Raw genomic sequence first — 27,345 nt, 5'->3', positions numbered from 1 at the left:
GTGATTACTGGAGAAACCGGCAAACGAGGGAAGTCCTCAGGCCACTGTATGCCTCTTCTAAAGTACTTGTGAAGCAAAAGAACACCCTAGGATACGGAACTAACAAGCCAACATCACTCTTCATTTGGAAGGAAGAACTGAGAAAAATCCCGGAGTACTCTCCAGACCAGCTCTTTCTAGCTGGCATGGCAGAGGAGCTAAGGGTCCCCGGGGTCATTTTACAGATGCACAGTGTAACAGTAAGTGGGTGGACAGAAGCCTCCATAAAGAAAAAGTGGCAGAAACAAAAGGCAACTGCTCATCTCTTTCTAGAACCATTAGAGCAGCCACACTCTTTCTCTCCTTTGGTTCTTTTAGGTGACAGGCTATAACTTTTTTCCCAGATGCATGTTTCATCGTTTAACATTGAATATTCACCTATGCTTTTTTTTTTTCTTCTTTTTTTTTTTTTTTTTTTTTTTTTTTTCCCAGTAACTGGGTGCTGGATGAGTTTTATTCTGTTTTCTAAAAGCATACCAATTAAGGAGGCTCTAGCCTTTTTTTCCTCACATACCTAAACTCCAAACACGCTGAATCTAGATTAAGGTAAGTGTTACTGCTCCTTTAATGATCAGCAATTTATTACTGCATTGCAGGTGGCCTAAAATCTCATGCTAAGAGCTGCCACTAACCTGGAGTTAAGCAGGAGGTGTATTATTGGATTACAGAGTAGATGCAATGGATAGCTGTAACAGAAAGGAAACAATCTGAACTTTCTGTTCAAATTCAATTATTATTATTTCGAGGAGCGAGGCAGGCAGTAGGCCTTTAGGCATCAGGCCACTTGAAGCTGCCAAACAGAAGAAACGCTAACAGATTCACCGAAACACATTCAGACAGGAGGAAGTTCTACATGGGGAAAATAAAGGCAGCACTCAGAATGGCCTGAGCAGGGAAATAGCCCCCCTGTCCTCCTAAACAGCCATTCCAGCCCAGGTGAAATCAAACCCACATCACATCTGAGAAGCTTTTAATTTGGGCAGCCCAGCTCTGCCACTGTCAGCGTGAGGATCAGCGTTCCTGGTAGCTCACTGGCCTCTTCCCACCTGGAAGGAAGGACTGATCACTTTGGGGTGTTATTTGCCTTTTTTTTTTTTTTCTTTTTTCCCTGTGCTGTTTTTCCATAGGAAGACCACTTGCAGGCTTACCTAAACAAGTGTTGCTGCCTCTGCCCTCCCGGCCAAGGATGCAATTCGGCGTCACCCCAGCGTCTGCCAGCAGCCCGGCTCGCTAGCAGCGAGGCAGCGCTCAGAGCAGCCTGCTGTGACAGGGCAGTGTGCGCTGCACCTACAAGCCTTAACGCCGTAATGAAGCAGGAGGCAGGAAGATACTTGGTCCTACTGCTCAGTTAGGGAAAAAAACAGGTTTTAGCTCAATGTCTGGACCCACATTCAATGTTTGTCCATCCTTACCTGCAGGTGCCAGGCACTTATTAAACTTCGCCCAAATTCTATGTCATTTTCAATTGCACAATGATCTTTAGTCATCAGCTGCCCCTGATGAACTGCGCACAAATTCAGCCGTGGTTTGTAAGTGGTAGCTTTGTGACAGCAGTTCCTTGCTCAACTTTCTTTTTGACTGCTCACCTGACAAGCTCCACTTAGCTAAGGGATAGGGAAATAAGGCAACGTTTTCATACAAGCACATTCATCTGTCATTTAGAAGTCCTGCCACGTGGGCAGACTTGTAGCTGAGTACCAGCACTGAAGTCAAATTATACCTCGTGCTGCTCCAGGCAAGCTTGAAGAGTCAGCCTTGCTTAGAGAGGACGGGAAAGACAAATACCCTGCAGCGCTAGCCCAGGTCCAGGCACAACTGCAGAAGTTTGTGGAGCCTCCTCAACCTTTCCAGGCAAGAAGCACCTCGCTGCCTGGTGAGTGTCACCTCCCTGGGGCTGCAGGGGTGCCAGTGTGCTCCGAGATAGGAGGCTGAGCAGTAAATTGCACGCAATGCAGGTGTGCCATTTGCACATCAACTCGGAGTCCCTGGTTGTAATCCTGCATCAACTGATGGTTTGCAAAGCAGCAATAATTCCCTGAGTTATGCCAAGATATTTAAGAGGAGAACCCTGTTACAAAAATCTCCCCTCTCGCTTCCCTGCGAGAGCTGACAGCAAGCACCAAGGTGTCATTGCTTGTGACGGCACTTCCAGAAGATTTAAAATTGGATGTAGCTCCTGCAGCAGAGGAGAAACTGGATTTGGCTAAAGAATACCGAGCGTGCGACCCAGTGTACCATTTTCCTTTCTAATTTCTAGGAACATAAGAGAAACAAAGCAAAGAAAGAAAAAAGAAAATCCCTAGCCATCATCAGTGTATTATCTGGTACAAAGGCAAAACAAAGCACAGATTATCCAGGAATGTGAACAAAATGCTCCAGAGAGGGACAAAACCCAGCTGCCTGTTGTATCCTCCCAGGCACGACTTCGCCGCAGACCGGCTTGGTGCCGATGCATCCTCTGCGGGCAATCAATCAGCAGCTCCACTCCCACCTCCGCCAGGATCGGCCGTGCTCTGCGGTATCTGTCATCCCCAGCAATGAATGAGAAGAAGCCTCAGGAAAAAATCACTTGGGGGCATGGATGCTCAGGATGTAATGGACCTGACAGCAAGCAGCTGCACAGGCTGGAGCCGTGTATTTTAATAGCACGTAAAACATTGGCATATCATCTGGGATTCCTCATCAGGCACTTTACCAGCCAGCATTTCATTGAGCAAGAGAAAAGGGCAAAAATAACAATTTAAGAAAAACAACAACCAGAAGTCCAGAAAGAAATGAGCCTAGAATGAAATCCACTGCACAGACTTTAGGATGCCTCTACAATATTGCCCAGTGTTGTCACTTGTCCTCCTGCTGGGCAGTTTAACATCATTCTTCACCTGCAGCAGCTGGTGAGCATGCTCAGAAGGCTTCGTGAAGGATGGAAACGCTTCTGCTCTCACCCTGTGGGGTCTAGGAAGACGCCCGGAGTTTTCCAGCCTACTTCTGTGCAGGAGCAGGAATTGCACAGTGCTGTCTGAGAGTCAGGGGGAGGCTGGGGGACAGCTAGTGCCCACCAGAACCCTGGCAGGGCGTATCTCTGTCACAGCTCAGCTTTATAGATTGATTATTTTTTGCAAAGATAAAAGGAACGGTGATGGGAAAAGCATGGGGAATAACAAGAGGGAAAGGAAAGGGGGGTTGGAACTAATCTCGCTTGCGCTTACACTCCTGAGTCTGCCATGAAGGGGATGGGGAAGGTGAGAATGGTGAAGTAGATGAGAGAAAATCTGTTCAGGAGTAATGCTCTTGAAATTTGTTCCCTTCAGGCTATTTGGTGATGCTTAAGAACAGAGAGAACGTGCACACAAACCAGGAACTGTAACTCAGAATTAAGGTGCTCTGTTGTAGAGCAGGACGTTCGGCAGTGATTAACCAGGCAGAAATGAGGTCTGTCCACAGCCCACCTGGGGCAGGGCAAGGTTTGAAAGGAGAAAACTGCTGGATTTTTCAGATTCACAGCAGCTCCGATTCTCCCAAGCACCTTGCCTTGCACACTCACCCAGGGGTTTAGAGTCAGCAAGGAATGAACAGGCCTGGTGCTAGGAGGGTTGGTATTCACAGTGCCTTTGCAGAGCTGTAAATGACTGGGGAAAAACACAGAAGAAAACCAGAAGTTAATTGTAAACTGATTTCTTTTTTAAATAACCAGGACTCACAGCAGTTATGGAATTACGTTTTCCCAAGTGATAGTCACCCAGCTAGAGCCTTGAAGGAGGCGGGCACTAACATCTCACGACCTATGAAGCCAGGCAGCTAATGTCTCTGACACACATTAGCCGAATAGCACGAATACAGACCTAATCCAAAGGCACAGATATTGCTGGGAGTCTTTCCATGGTTTCTGCTGATTTGGGAACAGACTTCTGATTAACATAAGCTCCCAATCCTGCAATTACACTTTGGCAGAGGTCTGTCTCTACAGAGCCAATGCCAATCCTGCTGCAGCGCTCCTGGGTAGGGTTTCAGGACAGTTCTGAGTGGGAGTTTATGACTGAGACAGACCTTTATCGTGACCAGCAGATTAGTAAAAATTTTGAGAGGAAGCAGAAGTGATCCATGTCTCAGGCCCCCTTGCCTGTCCATCGACAGGACGCTGTGCTGCTCCATCAGGGTGCTGACAACGAGTTCAGAATGGAATTCTCCATTTCATTAAGCATGCAGCACCCTTACAACTGGCAACAAAACTGGAAGGTTCCTTTAATTTAAGCCTGTTCTGTGATTAACGCCTCCACTCCCTGTCTGTGATGCTGACTTCAACTGGCAGTGCACACAGCAGCATCCCACAGCAGGAGATTCTCAAGTACTTTTCCCCTTCCTCATCTTCCTCACGGTCACTACTATTGAACTGAATTCGAGCTGCGAATGGCGCACATCCATTTCAAAGCATCCTGTCCTAAGAGCAACTTACGCTTTGGAAAGAAGCCTTGAGTCAAGAAATGCTCAAAGATCATCCAAGAGAGAAAGTAACATGTCCTGAAGAAAGCTCTGTGGAGACAATGCCTGAATCCTAGAGTTCTGAAAAACTGAGTTTTTAATACTTTTTTTTGCATATGTCCATCTCTAGATGCATGGAATAATGCTTGTGGCATTACTTCTAATTGCCAAATATGCAACGCTGAGGACAGGAGAGCATTTCCCCCATCCCTCTTTGCTCCCCCCATACAGAGCTTCTCTAGAGGCCCCAGATGTGCCACTCCAGGTGAGACTTAGCTCCACAGCAGGCCCTTGCCATAAGGTTTCTCTGGTATTAAGACCCAAACTGCCCAGAACGGAGCTGTTATGAGCCAGCGTTCCTTACCCGCCACTTCTCATTGATACACAGCGAATTAATGCCATCAACATGCAACTTACAACTGACTAGTAGGTAACGCCAGTTATTCCCTCTCAGGCCTCTTTCAGACATGATTTCTAGGCCACCAGTAGAAGTGATACAATCGTTAGGACTCTGCCTGAAAGTCATCCCTCTGAAAAGCTTCCCTACATTTTGGGATCTTTCCCATCCATTTCTGGCCACACTTCTCTTTTGATCTGCAGCACTGGCACCAGCTGTCGGAAGATAATTCTTCTCTACAAACACAGACGCTGGCTACTTCAGCAGCTTTCCTTTGAGGGACGCTCACTCTGTCTGTGCCTTTTAGCCAGGCTGACATTCCCAAACTGCCTCTAGACTTGTTTTCATTTGCTTAATTACAAGACTTGCCTCCATTTACAGCATGGCTTTAGGAGAACACAGAGCCAGAGGAAAAAAAATAAAGTGGACTGCAGCTGTGAGAGCTCTCCCATTGACCACCAGGAAGTCTCATCCCTCCATCGCATCTCCCTGGCAGGCACTTATCCCTCCTGCTCCTTTAGTCCTCTGTATGGCGACCCTGGCAGCAACACCGCCAATTAGCGGAGATTACCACAGCACTTTTTCCTCATAGGATTCAGGGAAGGAAGGAGAAAAAAAAGGAAGAAAACATCTATCAGCCAAGGGTTAGCAGCCAGCCTGCACTTTCTTTTCCGTATCTGCTGTGCACCATAAATAGCTATCTGTACTTATGTTCTGCTGCTCGGCAACAACTTACAGCTTTCATCTGTCTTGCAGCAGTGCTGAGTGTCACTTAGTGCCTCCGTCCCATTCTCCAGATGAGACACCCAAATCCCCATTTTAAAAGCTCCGATCACCCTTCTCCCTTGTCTTGACAACCATCTCGTTGCCCCCCCACCCCGTGCATTGTGAATACACCTATCTGCCTTCTTTTCACAGCTCTTAAGACAAGTCCTTGACAAATTAATCAGTGACTTGTCCTTTCTGCACAAGTGACTGTCAACAAAGCAGATGGTGCTGTCCCTTACAATGCTTTGTGTCTTACGTCTCTCTTGGAGTCCGTGTCCTCCAGTTTCCCGACAGGGGCTGCTGCATGGCTAATCAAAAAAAAAAAAAACAAAAAACAAACAAACAAAAAAACCTTTTATTTTTAAATACTCAAGATAACAGACAGTTGCCATAGGACATTCCTCACCTGGTCACAAAGACAACTGTACACCAATTGAAAGAAGCACGTGAATGAAGAGAAATGCATCAAGAACTCAGTCCTCCTGCAAAAGCCTGAGGACAACTAACAGTCTCTTGGCACAGGGGAACTGTCAGATTATAAAAAACTCTGGGAAACTGGATTCACAGAAACTAGCATGTGCCTATGACCCCCACTCCAGCAGGTGTGAACTGTACCATGAGGAAACTGCCACCCTTCCCTGAAATGGCCTTCAGTTTTCTAACTAAGCCTCTGAAATCTGGAGGCCATAAAGCTTAATCACCCAAAATGCCTCACGGTTACCAGGAATTTGCCAGCTCACCAGGAAGCCCTGACCTCGCTGCTGCCCACTGCATTCCTAAACAAAATGAGAACGGACCAGCGAGCCCCAAACCTCCCACCAGCTAACTTTCCCTTCCCCAAAGCACTGCTTGTTCTAATGCGCCCTGAACTCCGGTTTCCAGGGGTTTACCTTTGAAATTGGAATGAGTCATTGACACATACACTGAGAAGAACCACTCCAGTTGGAAACAACAAACAAAAACCATGTACCCCATCTACCACTCTCTCCCCCTGAAATTATCTGCCCTTTCATAACACAGCTGCATTTCAATGGGAACTGTTGGAAAAATAAATGAAGAACGGCCGTGAAGTAGAACACCTACTCTGAACCCACACATCCAGCCTCCAGAGCCCCGCAGAGGGACCTCATCTGAACAACACTCCATCGAGACCACCCACCCTACATCAGATAAGGCCAGCTTACTGCTGGTATCAGACATCAGAGCCATCAAAAGAAGCGTGTAGGAAGGACTCATTACTAATGCTCGTGGCTTAGACTGATGAATCAATATCTACGATACAATCAGTGTCATCCATGAATGAGATTTCTGCTGTGGCATGCATCTACAAGAAGCTGTAAAATGGCATAATGAACTCAGCGTGTCACTGAACACCTACAGCACTCTGCTGAGTGGGCAAGGAAGAGTGGAAGAGGCTTCAGTATTTCTTCCATGTGACCTTGAATGCAAGGGGAAACATCCTTTGGGTAAAGCATACATTCCTCTATCGTTATGATTTTGCTACAGCATTGCTGCATATATATAAAGAGTTCCAGCCATCTTTCCCCACCATGGGGGAAAGCATTTCCATGCCTCATGGTCCTGAAGGACACTGACATACCCATACAGGGCGAACTGAGAGCCATCTGCTGCTGCAATGACCACGGTACTCTGGCTCATCTCCAGAGACAGAACCAGGCCAAGGCTTTTTGGTTACATAAGTGGAACTAAACTTTTGGATGGCAAAGCTGTGACAGTCAGAGACAGCCACAGTCAGGTAGAGCTGCTCCTGCCATTGAAGAACGGAGATGTGCAATGGTGAGGCCTGCTTACAGAAAGGAGATACTTCTCTCCTCCTAACATACACCAGCTCATGCAGCCTCAAACGCTCCATCTCCTGCTCTAGTAGCTGTGACCGGCCTTCCTGTACGGGGCTCTGTGCTGTGGGCTTTTTCCTTCTAGCAACACGCTGCCCAAGCTGGCAGTTGGTTTTGGCTGTGCATATGGCCAGCTCCCCTGACACCGCTCATGCTCTGGAGCTGAGAGCAGCATTCGCACGGAAAGCGCTGCTGTGCATGGGAAGTAGACCATTCCTCCTCTGCCCCCCGTTCTTCCCACATGCACATCTTCATGTTGTATGTGATAGCATCAAGGCTCTCAGATACAAGTCAGCTTCCATTTCACTCTTTCAGCAGTTTCCTGCAGTTCAAGAGGTCTGGAGTCAGCCACAGTGCCAGACAGGGACAAATGCAAATGCCTAGGGCCAGACCCGCTTGGATTTCAGCATAAATATAAATCACCTCTGATTCTGTTTTTATTTGCTGCCTTAAGCTAGTCATTAACACACTGAAAACAATCTGGGTGCAATCATTTTCTTCTGATCCAGCTCCTTTCCCCTGTAATCAGCACTCCAGGAGAACATATGGCCTTCTTCTGTCACTTGGCTCCTGATTCACACCAGCGTAAATCTACTGGAGTCAACACAACTCTCCAGGAGCTGCATGGGGTTTTGTTGCATGAGAGCAGCTGCTGAAATCCAATGAGCCCCTGTGCCATGAAGCGGGTGTGGGTGGGAACGCCCCAGCCCTGGGCACAGCCCCTCCGCCCCAGCCCACTTGCCCCACACAGAGCCCACCTCTGTGTGCAGGAGCTGCGGTTCTCAAGTGGCCACCAAGTGCTTCAGAAAGCTGAACAACGCGTCTAGCTCGGCTGAAAGAACTTCAAGAGGCCCCTTTTCAATTCTCAAGTGCTGAGCACGCATATGCTGGGGGATGGAAGGTCAGACATTTCTCAGGGTGTGTTACACAGGGAAGAAGTCATCAAGAGACCAACAGAGGTATGCAAGAGAAGCGCACTGTGGGTTTAAATGCAGGTTTGTCAGCACTGTACTGGAGCACAGCTTCCCCATCTAGTATTCGTTATTAGTGTTAATTCAAGTTCCAGCTGCACAGGCAGTTGGTTCAAATAGTCTGTGCCTGGGATTTCTGCCAAGCTCCTCCTTCAGAGGCAATTCCTACTCTGCTTCCCTGGTTACACCAAGCTTGTTTTACACATCTCCTACTGCCAGAAGATCTAAGCCAGTTAACAAAAAACAAAACCAAAAAGCCAACGAGTGCACCACCTTTCCTTTTTAATCTCTATTTCCCATGCTACCATCAGTACTGTTTTAAAAGCATTTCATTTAGAGTTCTCTCCTGTCAAACTTTCTAGAGAAAAACTTGTATGCAGTATTCTGACGTTCATACCACGTTGTGAAGATGCAACAGTGGAGACACAATACCTCTATACTTCTGAATCATAGAATAAGAAAATGGTTTGGGTTGGAAGGGACCTTAAAGCCCATCCAGTTCCAACCCCCTGCCATGGGCAGGGACACCTCCCACCAGACCAGGTTGCCCAAGGCCCCATCCAGCCTGGCCTTGAACGTGTGTGTGTGTGGGTGTGGGTGTGGGTGGGTGTGGGTGTGTGGGTGTGTGGGTGTGTGTGGGTGTGTGTGCGCGCGCGCTTCCTTCAGATTTCTCCGTAAATCACAGAACTCTGCAGCTGATCCCTATTACTTTCTCATTACTGATTCTCAGATTTATAAGCCTTCCTGGATAAAAAGAAATCTTTCTCTCCAGAACCACTTCTGTCTAATTAGTTGAGGGAGTGCATGAGATCCGAAACCCACTGAAACTGATGGGAGAATGACTTTTGTTGTTTTGTTTTTAGAAAAAAAAAACAGCAGAATGATGAGTTTTGTGGAAACATTAGGAAAGGGTGAGCCAGAACAGGACATATTCAGGCTCACTCATGAAAATCTGCACTTGGGTCATTTCACCTGATCCTCACAGGTCTGTAAGCTCCGTTTGAGGAATGTGTGCATAGTGTATCCTGAGGCTGTTCTGCCTATGCACTTATCTAAGGGAAACTGAGAACTAACTTCACTGCTGCATGAGTTACCAGATCTTACAGCCAGACCAGCACGTGTAATCATCACCACTTGCTCTGCTCATCTCCTCGGACAGCAGAAGGGGTCAGAAACAGCTCTCAGCATCCTGTTGCCAGCAGCAGCACAGGCCTAGGGAGTCACCACTAGCTGTGAGCCCTGGGCTGTGCTGAGGGTGGATCATGGACACTGAACACAACCCAACAGACCCCATCCCCTTGGAAGAAATCAGGGCTTAGGAACCACCCCAAGAAGGCAGCTGCCAGTCTGACCAGATCTTCCTCCAGGCACATGGCCTTACTGTCCAGACCCAGCAGGAAATTACTCTTTACTGTAACCCTCAAAATGATGCAGGAGCCCAGGAGACCCACACAGCTCATCATACCTCCCCTCCTCATCAACCCACTTCTGTGGCTGCTGGCACTTCTCATCTTTGTGGGGGTCAGAAAGTGGAGAAACTTTAAGCCCAGTCTTACAGGCAGCGAGCCATTATTCGTGTCTGGGCTTCAGGGTTGGGCAGCCTATCTCTGCCCATCGCTGCCAAAAGAAGTGGCAAACAGGCAGCAAAAGTGGTGTGGGTGCTGTACATTAGCCAAAGACCAATGGAGCAGAGGGTATGTTTTTACCGAGGGCCATCAGGAACAGATTCTTATTTATGAAAAGGTGCCACAGGGTCTTCACTAGCTTGTGGGGCAGGAAGGACACCAATTTGCACAGCCTGAACCAAGTGGTCTCAAAGGCAAGAAGCAGACAAGGTTACAAATAGAGGTGTCTCAAAGCAATTTCCCAAGCCAGATGGCTGGCAGGTGTAAATCAGCAGAGGTCTTTGTAGTCAATCAATGCTCATTGACAGAAGCTGCGGAGCCAACTGCCTCTCCCACAAGATCCTGACTGCCACTTCTCCCTAGAGGAAAACCGGATTTGTAAATCCAAGTTATTGTGATAGAGATTTTGTAAACTGTGAACAAAAGCTGATTTACTAATCACCGCCTCCCTGCTGACCTTATTGAAATCTCCTCCAGGTGAAAATCATTTTTTCCTTTTTTTTTTTTTTTTTTTTTAATAGAATATTTAATTATCATCCATATTGATTTAAAAGCATCTCAAATTGTATTGATGTTACCCAGAAAAGATACGAGACAGGCATGATCCCACCTGCAGGATGTACTCACACTGTGCAGCCATTTCTGACCAAGCAGTTTATCCCGAAGGACTTTTCCTCATGAAAGCAAGCCAAATGCTTGCTGGATAGCATGCATATATCCCAGGGGACACTTAGTTTCAAAATGACGCCTCTTGGGCTGTAATTACAGCGGTGGTAAGATGTTAATCCTCCCCTCTCCCCCAGACACATTACCTTCAGGGACTTGGAGATGAGCGTGGATGACAAGCTCTGGGCTGTGCATGCCTCCAGGGATGCAGCACAGAGCTGGAGGCACTCGCTTCCTCGGGCTCTGCTGCTCCTCTACGAGCAGACCCAGCCCAGTGCCCTCCATGTAGCCCCATCCCAGAGGAGCCACACAGGCACCTGTGGGGAGGCCACTGCTCCAGGACCTCTGGGCACAGGTGGCACAAGTGCTCTGGGCACGGCCCCAGGCTCTGCAGCCAGGCAGGAAGGTGCCCTGGCCTTCTTCAGGTGATCTTAGTCAGAGAAGAGTGGTCTTTAACCCCAGGTAAGTTCTTTATTATGAACTATTTATTGTGCTTTTAATGCTACGCTGACCGTTCCAGGACCCGTACTTTCTGCCACATTAAGCAGGAAGCTGCTGTGTTAAGCCATAATAAAGACAAAAATACATAGATTTCCATATCTGAAAAAAATCTGTACTGGCATATATTTTCCTTCTCTCCCTTCGTTTGATGATCCTACACATTGGTCTTTACCTTCCTGACTGGATGCATTGACATCAAATGGAAAAAAAAAATCTCTAAAAAGGAAGACTTTGTCCCTACTTAATGCGATGAATATTTAAAATCCACTTGGACCAAGTCAGCCCATTTAATTCCCACATAGCTGGATGTTTATTAGCTCGTCAGCTGAAAACCAGGCACAAGCTCTCAACCAAGGAGCCTGCTGATGAGTGCCTTGGAGGTATTTTAAGTGAAAATGAGACCTGCTGTCCTTATGCATTTCTAGCTAAATATGCAATAGCTTAACTATTATAGGTAACCACAGAAGAATGTAAAGTTCCTTAGGATAAAAGTGAATCTTCTTCCGTATTAATAAGCAGTCAGGAAAGGAACTGTTTTCTCAGAAAATTATACAGTTACATATTGATACAGGAAGACTGGCTGCTTATCTAAATACAAGCATGATAAAAGCAGGGATCAAAACATTATATGTTTGTGGGAATAAGTAGAACATATTCTGAGGTGGGAGCATATCTATACTTGTAGATACCAGAAAACAAATGATGAAGCTTGTAAGTCTGCTGCTTTAGAATTACTGCTTGGGTAATTACCGTCTGTCAAAGGTCAGGTGAAGGGAAAATCACACAGAATCACAGAATTTCTAGGTTGGAAGAGACCTCAAGATCATCGAGTCCAACCTCTCACCTAACACTAACAGTCCCCACTAAACCATATCCCTAAGCTCTACATCTAAATGTCTTTTAAAGACCTCGAGGGATGGTGACTCCACCACTTCCCGGGGCAGCCTGTTCCAATGCCTCACAACCCTTTCAGTAAAGAAGTTCTTCCTAACATCCAACCTAAAACTCCCCTGGCGCAACTTAAGCCCATTCCCCCTCGTCCTGTCACCAGGCACGTGGAAGAACAGACCAACCCCCACCTCTCTACAGCCTCCCTTGAGGTACCTGTAGAGAGCAATAAGGTTGCCCCTGAGCCTCCTTTTCTCCAGGCTGAACAAGCCCAGCTCCCTCAGCCGCTCCTCGTAGGACTTGTTCTCCAGGCCCCTCACCAGCTTCGTCGCCCTTCTCTGCACCCGCTCAAACACCTCGATGTCCTTCTTGTAGCGAGGGGCCCAAAACTGAACACAGTACTCGAGGTGCGGCCTCACCAGAGCTGAGTACAGGGGGACGATCACCTCCCTAGCCCTGCTGGCCACACTGCTTCTTATGCAAGCCAGGATGCTGTTGGCCTTCTTGGCCACCTGAGCACACTGCTGGCTCATATTCAGCTGACTATCCACCATCACTCCCAGGTCCTTCTCTGCCTGGCAGCTCTCCAACCACTCATCTCCCAGCCTGTAGCTCTGCTTGGGGTTATTGCGCCCCAGGTGCAGGACCCGGCACTTGGCCTTGTTAAACTTCATGCAGTTGACCTCAGCCCATCGGTGCAGCCTATCCAGATCCTCCTGCAGAGCCTTCCTACCCTCAAGCAGATCGAAACACGCACCTAACTTGGTGTCATCTGCGAACTTACTGAGGGTGCACTCGATGCCCTCATCCAGATCATCGATGAAGATACTAAAGAGGACCGGCCCCAGCACCGAGCCCTGGGGGACACCACTAGTGACTGGCCTCCAACTGGACTTGACTCCATTCACCACGACTCTTTGGGCCCGGCTATCCAGCCAGTTTCTAACCCAACGAAGCGTGCGCCAGTCCAAGCCAACAGCAGCCAGTTTCTTGAGGAGAATGCTGTGGGAGACGGTGTCAAAAGCCTTGCTGAAGTCAAGGTAGACCACATCCACAGCCTTTCCCTCGTCCACCCAGCGTGTCACTTGGTCATAGAAGGAGATCAGGTTTGTCAAGCAGGATCTGCCTTTCATAAACCCATGCTGACTGGGCCTGATCGCCTGCTTGCCCTGCAAGTGCTGCATGATGACTCTCAAGAGAATCCGCTCCATGAGCTTCCCTGGCACTGAGGTCAAACTGACAGGCCTGTAGTTTCCCGGGTCTGCCCTCCGGCCCTTCTTGTAGATGGGCATCACGTTTGCTAGCCGCCAGTCAACTGGGACCTCCCCTGATAGCCAGGACTTCTGATAAATGATGGTAAGCAGCTTGGCCAGCTCCTCTGCCAGTTCTCTCAGTACCCTTGGGTGGATCCCATCCTGCCCCATCGACTTGCGCACATCCAAGTGCCGTAGCAAGTTGCCAACCATTTCCTCATGGATAGTGAGGGCCACATCCTGCTCCCCATCCCCTTCCACCAGCTTAGGGTACTGAGTCTCCAGAGAACAACTGGTATTGCCGCTAAAGACTGAGGCAAAGAAGGCATTGAGCACCTCCGCCTTTTCCTCATCTCTTGTAACTAAGTTTCCCCCCGCACCCAGTAAAGGATGGAGATTCTCCTTAGTCCTCCTTTTTGTGTTGATGTATTTATCATAGAATCATAGAATCATAGAATATCCTGAGTTGGAAGGGACCCTTAAGGATCATCAAGTCCAACTCTTGACACCGCACAGGTCTACCCAAAAGTTCAGACCATGTGCCTAAGTTCACAGTCCAATCTCTTCTTAAATTCAGACAGGCTCGGTGCAGTGACCACTTCCCTGGGGAGCCTGTTCCAGTGTGCAACCACCCTCTCTGTGAAGAACCCCCTCCTGACGTCCAGCCTAAATTTCCCCTGCCTCAGCTTAACCCCGTTCCCGCGGGTCCTGTCACTGGTGTTAATGGAGAAAAGGTCTCCTGCCTCTCGACACCCCCTTACGAGGAAGTTGTAGACTGTGATGAGGTCTCCCCTCAGCCTCCTCTTCTCCAGGCTGAACAGGCCCAGTGACCTCAGCCGTTCCTCGTACGTCTTCCCCTCCAGGCCTTTCACCATCTTCGTAGCCCTCCTCTGGACACTTTCCAACAGTTTCATGTCCTTTTTATATTGTGGTGCCCAGAACTGCACACAGTACTCGAGGTGAGGCCGCACCAGCGCAGAGTAGAGCGGGACAATCACCTCCCTTGACCTACTAGCGATGCCGTGCTTGATGCACCCCAGGACACGGTTGGCCCTCCTGGCTGCCAGGGCACACTGCTGGCTCATATTCAACTTGCTGTCTACCACGACCCCCAGATCCCTCTCTTCTAGGCTGCTCTCCAGCGTCTCATCGCCCAGTCTGTACATGCAGCCAGGGTTTCCCCGTCCCAGGTGCAGGACCCGGCACTTGCTCTTATTGAACTTCATGCGGTTGGTGATCGCCCAGCTCTCCAACCTGTCCAGATCCCTCTGTAAGGCCTTTACGCCCTCATTTGAGTCCACAACTCCTCCAAGTTTGGTGTCATCAGCAAACTTGCTCAAAATACCCTCTATTCCTACATCCAGATCGTTTATAAAAATATTGAAAAGTACCGGCCCTAAAATGGAGCCTTGAGGGACCCCACTGGTGACCGCCCGCCAGCCTGACACAGCCCCATTTACCATAACCCTTTGGGCCCTGCCCGTTAGCCAATTGCTCACCCATCGTATGATGTTTTTATTTAGCTGTATGGTGGACATTTTGTCCAGTAGGATCCTATGGGAAACCGTGTCAAAAGCCTTGCTGAAGTCCAAAAAAATCACATCAGCTGGTTTCCCTTGGTCCACCATACGGGTGATCTTATCATAAAAGGAAATCAGGTTAGTTAGGCAGGACCTACCCTTCACAAACCCATGCTGGCTGGGACCAATGACTGCTTTGTCCCCCAGGTGCGCCTCAATAAGTCCGAGAACCAACTTCTCCATGATTTTACCAGGCACTGACGTGAGACTGACAGGCCTGTAATTGCTAGGGTCTTCTTTCTGACCCTTCTTGAAAATCGGCACAACATTTGCCAGCTTCCAGTCTACCGGGACCTCTCCAAATTCCCAGGATCGTTGAAAAATAATTGAAAGAGGTTCCGCGATGACGTCCGCCAGCTCTTTCAGCACCCAGGGATGAATCCCATCCGGACCCATGGACTTGTAGGGATCCAGGTGGAGTAGCAAATCCCGCACACGTTCAGGGTCAGTTGGGAGTTTGTCATCCCCACCGTCCCGGTCCTCCAGCTCAGGGCACCCTGGGTCCCGAAGCCCATCACCGGCATTGAAGACAGAGGCAAAGAAGGCGTTAAGCGTCTCTGCTTTGCCTATGTCATCGTCTGTGAGGAGACCTTCCCTATCAAGGAGCGGCCCTATGTATTCTTTAGTTCTCCTTTTTCCATTTACATATCTAAAAAAACCCTTTTTATTTTCTCTCACAGACACAGCCAGCTTCAACTCTAGCTGTGCTTTGGCCACACGAACTTTCTCCCTACAAACACGAACAGCATCCCTGTATTCTTTCCATGACGCCTGGCCCTCCCTCCAGTAGCGAAACACTCTCTGTTTCCGCCTAATCTCCATTAGAATGTTCCTGGTCAGCCACGCCGGCCTCCTGCCCCGCCTGCCTGACTTGCGATATTTAGGAATTGCCTGATCTTGTGCTTCTAGGAGGCATCGCTTAAAGAGTGACCAGCACTGGTGGACATCGAGGCCTTCAAGAGCAGTTTCCCAGGGGACCTTGCTGACTAGTTCCCTGAGCAGCCTGAAGTCCGCTTTCCCCATATCTAGGGATGAGGTTTTGGTGGCACTTTTCCTTCTGTCACCGTAAATTTTGAACTCAACCACTTCATGGTCGCTATGACCGAGGCGGCCACCAATCACCACATCTCCCACCAGACCCTCTCTGTTTTCTAGCAACAGGTCTAGGAGGGCACCTTTCCTAGTTGGCTCCGTTAGCACCTGCACCAAGAAGTTATCATCTAGGTGCTTCATGAACCTCCTGGACTTGCTCGTGTCAGCTGTGTGGCACTCCCAGTTAACATCCGGCAAGTTGAAGGCCCCCCTAAGGACAAGGGGAGTTAATCTCGAGGCCTCTCTTAGTTCTGTAAAGAATAATTTATCGGCGCTATCGTCCTGGCCAGGCGGTCTGTAATAGACTCCCACAACGACATCCCCTTTATTCGTTCGTCCCTTGATCCTTACCCAGAGGCTCTCAACTTTGCCATCGCCGACCTGAAGTTCCACACAGTCCAGCCCCTGCTTCACATACATCGCCACCCCACCACCTCGCCTACCCTGCCTGTCCCTCCTGAAGAGCCTGTAACCATCTATCGCAACAATGTTTTATAAAAACATTTTTTGTTATCTTTAACGGCAGTAGCCAGATTGAGCTCCAGATGAGCTTTGGCCTTTCTAATTTTGTCCCTGCACAGCCTCGCAACATCCTTAAAGTCCTCCCTAGTGGCCTGCCCACTTTTCCAAAGATTATAAACCCTCTTTTTTCTCCTAAGCTCAAGCCACAATTCTCTGTTGAGCCAGGCCGGTCTTCTTCCCCACCAGCTCATCTTTGGGCATGAGGGGACAGACCGTTCCTGCGCCATTAAGATTTCCCTGTTGAAGAGCGCCCAGCCTTCCTGGACTCCTCTGCCCTTCAGAACCGCCTCCCAAGGGACTCTACCAAATATAACTGTCCATCTCGAGACTCCCCAAAGTAACTCACTCTGGACTTTGCAGAAGGGATTCCCAGTTCACATGACAGTTGCGGAGTCAGGGACACTCTCACAGCTGAAGAGAACAGTTGCTAATTCTCACAGCCCTTCAGAGCTAATGAAGAATGAGAGTACTTCGGAGGGCTCCCCTTTGCCAGACAACTACACTTTTTGTTTGCCACCGAATACCTAGCACCAATCCTGCTACCAATGACACCACCACTTCTCGAGCATCCCCTCTTCTGCCAGCAATTCCCTCACCTTCCCCACTTGACATAGGGAGCTGAAGTTCTCATACACTTTGCTAAATTACCACAAACAAATACTGCTGTAAATATTATTTTCATAGAATCATAGAATCATAGAATATCCTGAGTTGGAAGGGACCCTTAAGGATCATCAAGTCCAACTCTTGACACCGCACAGGTCTACCCAAAAGTTCAGACCATGTGCCTAAGTTCACAGTCCAATCTCTTCTTAAATTCAGACAGGCTCGGTGCAGTGACCACTTCCCTGGGGAGCCTGTTCCAGTGTGCAACCACCCTCTCTGTGAAGAACCCCCTCCTGATGTCAAGCCTAAATTTCCCCTGCCTCAGCTTAACCCCGTTCCCGCGGGTCCTATCACTAGTGTTAATGGAGAAAAGGTCTCCTGCCTCTTGACACCCCCTTACGAGGAAGTTGTAGACTGTGATGAGGTCTCCCCTCAGCCTCCTCTTCTCCAGGCTGAACAGGCCCAGTGACCTCAGCCGTTCTTCGTACGTCTTCCCCTCCAGGCCTTTCACCATCTTCGTAGCCCTCCTCTGGACACTTTCCACTCTGGACACTTTTCAGGCCTTTCCTCTGTGCCCTCTTCCCAAAAAAGGAAAATGAAAATCAACTAACCATAATAAAAAAAACAGTATCAACAACTAACCAAAATAATACAAGAAGAAAAAAAAAGATCTTTAACCCAACTTACTCTGAGGGAATTAACTAACATCCTTACTACCCTTCCTATCTTCCTCTAATTTTGGTTTAATTGAAGATCCAGCCATGAAATAGGACTAAAAAGCTGCTGTTACAGGCTTCATAGCTGGTGTGGGCAGTAAGTATTGGAGGTCACCTAAAGGAAAGTGTTCTCACTACCCAGACATGTACTTAGAGTCAAACATTACAGAATTTTCACAAAGCCATTTGAACTCAGGCACTTTTTTGGGGCAAAACCTTTTTTTACCCCCTCCCTTCATTCCTATGAGACGTCTATGTACAGAAGGATGCGTTCTCAGGACAAATCTCAGTAAGCACCTGGACAGTAAGACCAAGCTGTGACAGATGCGTGCAAATTCACACAGTCAGCAAGAGATCTCCAGAACGAACAGAGCCCAAAGCTCGCTCAGGATGCGGGGTGGGAGATGGGCCCTCTGACACCGCCACCATCTCCTCTCCTTCTCTTCCTCGCCCCGGTGCTCGAGCGGCACTGCACGCAGCAGCTCCCACCAGCCAGCACGGGCCAGCTCTGCCCTCACGTCATGTAGCCATGCCCTCAGTGCAGGGCAGGGGAGCGAGACACTCAGCACGCTCCCCGAGTACGCAGCTCCTTGCATCAGGCCTGTTTTACAGCATAAAGATGTATTCCACTTTTTTTATTATTATTTATAAAAAAACAAAAGAGTCAACATTTAAGGAGCAGCGATAGCTCTTCCAGGGCCTTTTAAGTTTATCACAGCACCGTGACGCTAATCTCTCTCGCTCTCATAATGAAAATAAATTACTTCCCTTGAAGGATCAATCTTTCGGGCCCAATTCCGCCTTCTCCCGCGCTGCTTCAGGCCGTTACCTCCAGCAGAGCACCTGCTGGCTTACACCTGCCAGCAGAGCCACCCCTCTCCTCTCACAGCACCGTGCGCATGGCACCGCTGGCGGCTGGGCGTGCAGCTGGCAGTTCTCGCCCTGCCATGCTCTGCTTGAACCTGCACGGCGTGCAGCTGCTGCTCAGGGAAGGCAGAAAGAAGAGGAGGACCCGGCCTGCTCGTGCAGCGTAACCAAGCAACGGGGAGAGCTGGCTATCTGTGCTCATCACACCCTGGGGAGGCGAGGCTCATGAATTAAGGGCCATTTTAACATTTATCGCGTCTCTTCTCATTTAAAGGTAAAAATAAGTTATTTCGATAAACTGCTTTGATCCCCAGAAAATGCCTTGTGACACGAAATCCTCTCCATTTGGCTCTCGGAGATTAGCACGGCGCACACCCGAGCACCGCTCACCCCACCACCAGCTCCCAGACACCACCGCAAGGCCACGGGGCCCATACCAGCCCCCGAGGGCACAGAGCTCCCTCCTGCCTCCACACAGGGCAGGACTGACAGGAGGCTGCCTTGGCACCCACAAGGACTCTGAGCTTAAAGGCCCCTAAGCAGTAATTAAAATGACAACGTATAATTTATGACAGTCTGCTACGGGCTGCATTGCAGCTCCGTCGGAGACTGAAGCAGCAAAGAATTTCCACAGCGGGACCCAAACCTGCACGTCTCTCCCCATCCTCAAGAAGAGGCGCAAGCAAGAACACACATTGAAGTGCTAAACTCGACCTGAGCACTTGAGTGCCCAGCTTGAGTCACTCTGCCCTGTCCTCTCATCACAAACATCAGGACAGGGAGGAACTCGGGGAAGCGACAGCCTCACTCATCTTAGCGGCACCACCAGCAGATAACGTCAGATGTGCCATGATGTGACAGCATCAGGCCCTGAAACACTCGGATTAGTGCAATTATTCAGACATTACACTTAGCCTTTCCGTGAATCAACATATCATACACATTTTTACTTCTTTTCAATTCATCCTGCTTCAAGGCAGGCGCTAAACAAGGTGGTTGGTCTCTTAGCTCGCCTACCAGACTGTTCTACAAGCAGTGTGGTTTCTGTAGACCCCTCCAGTCATGGCAAGTCACACCAGCAAGGCAGTGTGAGAAGGCAGAGCAACCACACTGGCGCTGTAAAATCAGAGATCAAGATCCTTCAGTGGCCAGACACAGCTGCAGCAGATGGCAGCTGTATAAAACAGAGGTATTGATCCTTGAACTCGGTTGAAAGAGACAGGAATGCCTACTGTTGAGCACATGTCCATACGTGCAGCCAAAAGGTTTGTCGCATAGGCAGTGCCAGAAGGCAATTATGGCAATTAGGTGGTCTTTTTGACCTGCTTTAAATGGACTAATAGAGGGGATCATTATCAGTTTGTATTCTGTTCCAGTGATATCTGGATCCCCCTGCACTGAGGATTCAGCACAAGCTGTGCAAGCACAGAAATTGTCTGTCTAGTTTGGCACTGGGCTGAGCCATGGGAGGGGGACTGGGGACAGCAGGGCTGGTAGAAAGCAAAGGGACAATCCCATGCCCACTGTGTCTGACGCTCACAAAGTGGTGGCACAGCTATCTGCAAGGACTGCTTGTTTTCTATCATCATACAAATAACGCTAATATCAGTAAGTTGTGGTTTCTGTTTCGTCCCCATGCCTCACTTGTAGGATGTGGAGTGAGGTAAGGGACTGCAGAAGGGCCTGTGGTGTTACTATCCTTCCCCTTTCCAACACTGCCCAGCCAGGCACGAGCTGAGCCTTAGTGCTGGGAGGTAGCCACCTGCTTCAGCGATGGATGCCCTGAGATACAGATGTCCAGCAGCAGAAAACAGCACGGATCTGAACCAAGAGGGGAACAAACCGCTGAAGTCAGAACCTGTTCAAAGGAGTGAAAGCAGCACTTGGCGCTTAATTTAAAGCCAAGAGGAAGCAAGATCTCTACTTGGAGAATGGCACAAGAAAACAGAGCTTAGTGCTGATTGCAGGGAAAACAAGTCTAGAGGGTTCACAGGAAGACTGCAGGAGGAAAGCAACTCTCCAGCAGGGAGGAGGCTTCTCTCTGATCAACCACACGGCTGGAGTGAGCCCAGAAGGCTCATGCCTGCCAGAAACCTCTTGTAACTTCAGCACCAAAGTTGTTAATCACACTGGGAAAAGAGTCAAATGCGAAGTTGTTTTTTTTTTTTTTTTTTTTTTTTGATACTTGTTCTGTTCATTCTCAGCAGCTCCGTTACTTGGCTTTCCAGGACACAGTGAATGAAAGTAAAAATGATCTAACGAGGAGGGACGTGTAGCATTTCAAGAAGCTTTTCTTATATATATCATGCATTTTTGTGAAGCCCTTTGGCTTCTTAGCTCCAGCTAAAAGATCTTTCTTTGGTCCTCAACAGAAAAATCAGGTTACACCCACTGTAACAGATGCTAAGCAGTCACCCATTGAAATGCAAGGCCTCAATGGCCTTCCCCCCAGAAGTCTCTTCCCCCCTCAGAAGAGAGCCCGTGGCCTGGTGGGTGGGGGACACGCTCCTGGGAGGCAGGAGGCCAAGGGAGGCCTCGCACTGCTCTCTGCCCACCTCCCACAGGCCCATGCCTGTGGCCTCCTGTTGAGGCTCTGCAGGATGCTCCTGAAAGGGCTGATGAATTCCATAGTCCTGAGACCAAGCTCAGCTTGCTCCTCTCCATCAGTACTTGCAGGGCTGTCCATGAGCACTGCCTTAGGCTGCTATTGCAGCAGGCCTTGCCTTCTGTACTGCCTGCCATTAAACCGGGCTGTGCCAAGCACCCGCCAGTAAATCAAGAGGAAAATCCTGGGAGCGCCAAGGCATGGCCTTTGATTTTTCAGATCGTCCAGCTGAACTTAATGGATACACAAATTGCAGGGTGTAAATCATTAACACCCGATTTGGGGAAGTCACTGGGATGGAACTGCTGTGTAAGCAAATGGAAATATAAAGCTATCAGCAATATATTAATTTTATAGCGCTGCACATGGAATGAGGAGTGGTAGTTTATAGATGCAAGACTTCCTTGCCTAAAGAGGCAGCCTTTCTTTTATCTAGATTAATTCCTAAGAAAAGCCTAATACTATCTGGCACTTTTCAGATCAAAGCAATTTGCTTATTTGGAAGATAGAAGACAGTTTCGTAGTAGCAGTAAGTGAAAAGACAGCCCGAGGAACTGAGGTACCAAATCCAACTGCTCCTCGTGTCACTTTGCATTTCTCTGGAGAGTGCTGTCACTTAAACCCCGCTGTTCACTATCTCAGATACCATTCCTGGTTTTGCAAGGTATGAAAAAGACATAACTGAGTACACAGAAATCATTCCTCTTCTTCCTTTGTGGGCCATCTCCCCTGAAAACTGTCGATCTTTTTTCCAGGGTAGGGGTAGCAGAGATGATTTTTGGGCTGACATTGATCCAATATGAACAAGCATCCCAGCACAGTCAGGGAACAACTAGGGATGCCAAGACAAGCCTTGCTTTGTATGAATCTGCACAAGGGATGGGGCAGGCAATGTCTTACTGAACAGGAAAATTAAAGGCTCTCCAAGGAAATATGAACTGAAATGTGATTGCGCTTTTTGCTTTTAATTTCCTAGTGTTTGCCATCAGTTATTTGATGTTCTGCCTCTTATTTAAACTCTGTTTAACAAACAGAGCTTGATAGAAGAAAAATTAGAAGTTCAAAATGAACACACAAGCTCCCATGGAAGTTTCATCCGTATATCTTCATCTACGCTGATCCTACCCAGCAGAGCACAAACCTGAGCTTGTCGAAAAAGCCACCTCATGAGGCGTGATATCCCAGCTGAGGGAAGGCTCTTGCTTCCTAGTATTTTCCTGGCATATCAGGAGAAATCATTATCCCATTTTACTTCTATTCCAAAAAATATTGCAGAAGACAGCTGCTTCCCTCTAAATGTTCACCATGTTGCACTTCAAAGATATTTCAAAAGTGCTTCAAGCAGATTCAAAAGCACGGTAAGTATGATACCAATGCAGAGCCAGAGTTTAGAGTACGTAGTCTGGAGTGTGTGTGCGTGCATGTGGGGGGGAGTTGGGGAATGAGGAAAGAAAAATAGTTTATCATTGATAAAAATAAAATTAATCAAATTACTGATCTCAGTCTCATTCATAGCTTTGTAACAGACCTGCATGCAAATAGATTTCCACTAACCCTAACCATCAAGTCTCCAGGTGTTTGTTCCCTGTAGGTCTGATTAGTTCTTCTCTGTTCCTAAGAGACATCCACTTTTAAGTTATACCAAATCAATAAGGGTTTATTACCATTCAGTGTTTCCGTTTTGATTACATAGTACCTACTGAAGCACATACTTTCCTCCACTTAATTATTTGTCCCTAATGTACATCAAGAGAATAAACCCAAATCCTGGCTTTCTTTTTCAGTAAAGTAGGCAAATTTAGTACCTTTCAATAAATGCTGGTTCTGTGTAAGCACTGTCTAAACTCTGCTGATAGGACACCTTAGAAAGTATCAGCCAGCACACATAAAACACCAGAAATTTGCATTGTGACTTTCCACACAAAGCTAGAGAGGCTGGTGTTTAGGAACATTTTATTCTCGTCCCCTTGGGTTACCATAAAGGATTATTGTGTGTTAAAGCAGAGCCTATCTTCTTTGTCTAAATGGGACTTGCAGTTCTGACCATATTCTGCAAGAGATGATGCTCTCCATTCTTGCTTTCGAAATAATGGATTTCACGGGAGATACCAACCTATCTATAGCAGTAGAGGGACACTATCATCAGCTGCCTCCTCTCTTTCCCCACGCCACCTCCTGTTCTTGTTTTCCTTCTCCTTACCTTTCTCCCAGTACTTTCTCAGGCCACCAGGAAGAAAGGATTAGCTTTAAGAGAAATCTGATGGCATGAACAGATTATGCATTTGCTACATTTGAAGCATATTTCCTTCTTTCTCTTTGATCTCTTTGAGAGGCCATTGCACCAGGTTTGGAGCCAGCTCTCTCACTTCTGAGTGCAGCACTGCCCAAACAAGAGGTGCCCTGGACTAGAACGTGTTTTTTCCCTCTCACAAACTACCACACGGTGATCACTGACTGCAAACAGCACGCTGTGGACATCACTCCACCCAACTCAGCCAGGGAGAATAGCTCACAGTGGACCCATGCAAACTGACAACAGACTCGAAAAGGTCAGTTTAAAGGTGTTTTTTACAGGACAACCGTGGAGTGGATAACAGGAATTCTTTCTTGTGACTTTTCTCAGTAGAATTGCGGTAAAAATAAAAATCCTCTACCTGCTTGCCATTTACACTGATCAGGTGCCCGGGGACACTGGTAATCTCTAGTTAGCCAGTGCATCCCAGCAAGAATTTTCTCTGTATGTAACTGCCCTGCACATCTCTGTGAGAGCAGAATCTTCTGGCTTATGTGACTTCTGGGAACTTCTCAAAAATTGGAAAGATTTTTAAAAAAAAAAAAAAAAAAAAAAGTCCTTAAGAACTTACTTTCTTCTAAGTTCTTGTTTCAGGAGAATACAACTCACTTTTACTTTAAATTAATACTGAGATGCTTCATACTTCAGTAGAAGGTACAAAATTCATCCAGAGAGCTGCCACATGATGATTTCCCCTTGAGATGGTCACATTTAAGCAGAGCTGGGCAGTCATCCCAAAGACTATTTTTCACTCAGTATCATTAACCACAGCACAGTAAAAGTGTAAAGAAACCTACCCTGGCACACGCAGGAGCCCACTTTGGAAAAGCCCCAGTAGCAACTGTTTAACAATAGTATTAATGCCAAAAGAGTACATATCAATACCGAACTGTGGAGCTGGAAGCCCGGCAGAAGTCAGCAGTTGTGCATCACTAAATTAGTGCTCCCTCTGAAGGGAAGTGCGCCTTTTCTTGCTTCTTCCCTATTTTCTGTCTTCAATATTGATTTCAACAAACAAACAAAAAAACTGCATTAATCTGAGGCAAAGTAAAGACACAATGACATAAGGAAACCAACTACTAGATTCCATTTCACTTGCACAGAAAGTAACTAACAAAACCATCCACAAGAGGTGACCTTGTTTGTCTCATTCATTTCTCCAACTCTGTCTCACTTAAGGAGTATGAAAATCAAATTCTTTTTGCCTGGTAATGAATAACCAACACCAGAAACCCTATGAGGGTTGTAAACGTCAGGGGAAATTGATAGTGGACTGCATGAATTTCCCTAGTGGAGCAGCACATCAATGACTCATTCAAACTGTCACCTGAGTCCCCTAAAATTCAGGCCAGTGACAAACACTTGCTCTCTGTCCCCAAACAAGCTTGTTTGCGATAAGATCCTCATTGCCCTTTTATTAACTTTGGGCTGACAGCCCACCAGGTGCAATCCTGTTAGTAACCATGGAGGAACATCAAGACCTCAGACATCTTCCTCATTTGGACGCGCCTTTCACCAGTTCTCACCACTTATCCCTAAATACAAATCCTGGATGAACAAACTGAGTCTTGGTGATTTAGATCTCATGGCAAACCAGTGGCAGGGCTGTGCTTACAGGAGGCAGAGCCCACGCTCCAGGCTGAGTCCTGAAAGACCCTCAAGCCCCAGTCTGCCTTGAGAAAGAAACTGTGAAGTCCACAAGCAGGCAGAAACTGGATGTGAGGCCCAGGAGCTCTGCGTATTACACATGCTGAGCTGGGGCACGCTCTGGGCAGTCAATAAACTGAGGCAGACACTGGCTACTGCCACCTCTCAGCTGACCTTGTGCCGTCAGTAAGATGACCAGGACCATAATTTAAACAAAAAGCAGCAAACGTCAGTCCAGTCATGGACTTGCAGGATTAACCTCAGTATCCTGCAGTTGCTCAAACCCCCTGAAGAACTCATCATGCATCTTTCATTTCCTGCCTGCTTACTGTGCATGCCTGCCGTAGCCAAGAAAACACAATCCCTGCTTAGTCTACTGCTTGGAGGTTGGAATCAAGAGCTATGCTTTCTTTCCACCTACCTATTTATGTATTCATAGCTTTTTAATTTTTCTCTGCTATTCCTGTGGTCTAGGAACTTGGGGATATTTTCAGTGGGGCTCCTCGCCCAAAACAGGCATCCAGATTATCAAGAGATATTAGCCTGCTTTGAAATTCAAACTATTAGAGTCATACATCAAGCATAGTAAGGGTTTATTTGCTTTTCAGCTTTCTGCCACGATGGCTTTAATATTCCTTTGATACAATGATTGAATAAATTATTTGCCAGAGTGTTGGCATCGGGGATGGATATAGCCTCCAACGTAAACAGGGGGGAGGAGGAGGCTGTGCAGACAATCAGGGCACAAAGCATGCCAAGCAATGCCAGAGCAGGGTACCCACTGGTACACTGGGGAGGTCTGAAGCCTCCTTACCCCGCTCCTGCTCCTCTACCAGTCAGCCTGGTGCTTTAAGACATACCCTTTTTTGAGCTCCGAGAGTAACGTTAGCAACCTTTGCAGAACACTAGGGTTCCTGGCTGTTTCTGCAGTCATTATAATGAATGAAGGATTAACAGGTGGCCCAGGAAGAGCCATTACACAGGATTCAGGGGCTATCTGTGAAAATGCCAAAGCTCTGTTCTCCCTTTCCTTCCACCTGTAAAGGCAGATGCAAGGCATGCTGTGGCAGGCTGCTAGCACACCTTAGATATCTTCATCCCGATTACTGCAAGACTCCAGTGCTGCACCTCAAGCAGAGCATAATGTAATATGTATGTACCATCCACATGCACAGCATCTAATTATAGTGGCACTTCTTCTCATTAATACTTTCAGACCCTGTAGGTTGTTTTCCCCAGTATGCTGCTTACAAAATTCCCTTCCCCTTCACCACTGTCCTCTGTTGCTGACAAGAGCCGAGAAAAGCTCCTGCTGTGTGCAGAATGCTAATAATTGCCTGAGTTATCAATCAAAACAAATGCAGACAAAAGTAATCAGCTTCATCAGAACATCTCTATGATGCAGCAAGGAGGTATTTCAAGCTCTGCTCAAATGAATGGGCCAAGCTGAGAGCAAACTAGTGTCCGAGAGTTACACTAATGCGATGTGACATTTGCTTAAAGCCAAGTCCTTCTGTTAATGAGTTTCAGAGTTCCCACAGCAAAGTCACAGCTACTGTTCAAGATTCAGAAAATCTGCAGATGGCAGGTCAGAATAATACTACGAGTAAAGAGAAATAACAACAAAATGCCAGGGAAAAGGAAATCAGAACAAGTGAAGTATGACTTCCAGGGGTTTTGCATTCAAAGGCGTCCACAGGAGTGCATCTCTGCAGACACCTCAAGCAAGCTGACTCAGTCGCTTCTCTGGACCAGCGCTTCACTTCAGATGTGTCACCTGTCCCCATGCCTTAGTGCTTAGCTTGATCAGGGAGTACTCTGCATCTCACAGTAATTCGTGTCTGTATGCAGATAGGGGAGACTGATATCCTCCAACATTAGTCATCTAACCAGGCCATTCTCCAAGGGGAGCCCTGTAGAGTTCCCAGCATCAATCCTGACAGCCCAGAGATCTTCAGGAGTCGCATCTCTAACACA

This window comes from Aythya marila (assembly GCF_965140915.1).
Source record: "Aythya marila genome assembly, chromosome: 7".
Lineage (NCBI taxonomy): Eukaryota > Metazoa > Chordata > Aves > Anseriformes > Anatidae > Aythya > Aythya marila.
The sequence above is the reverse complement of the archived record's forward strand: the minus strand, read 5'-3'. Positions refer to the sequence as shown.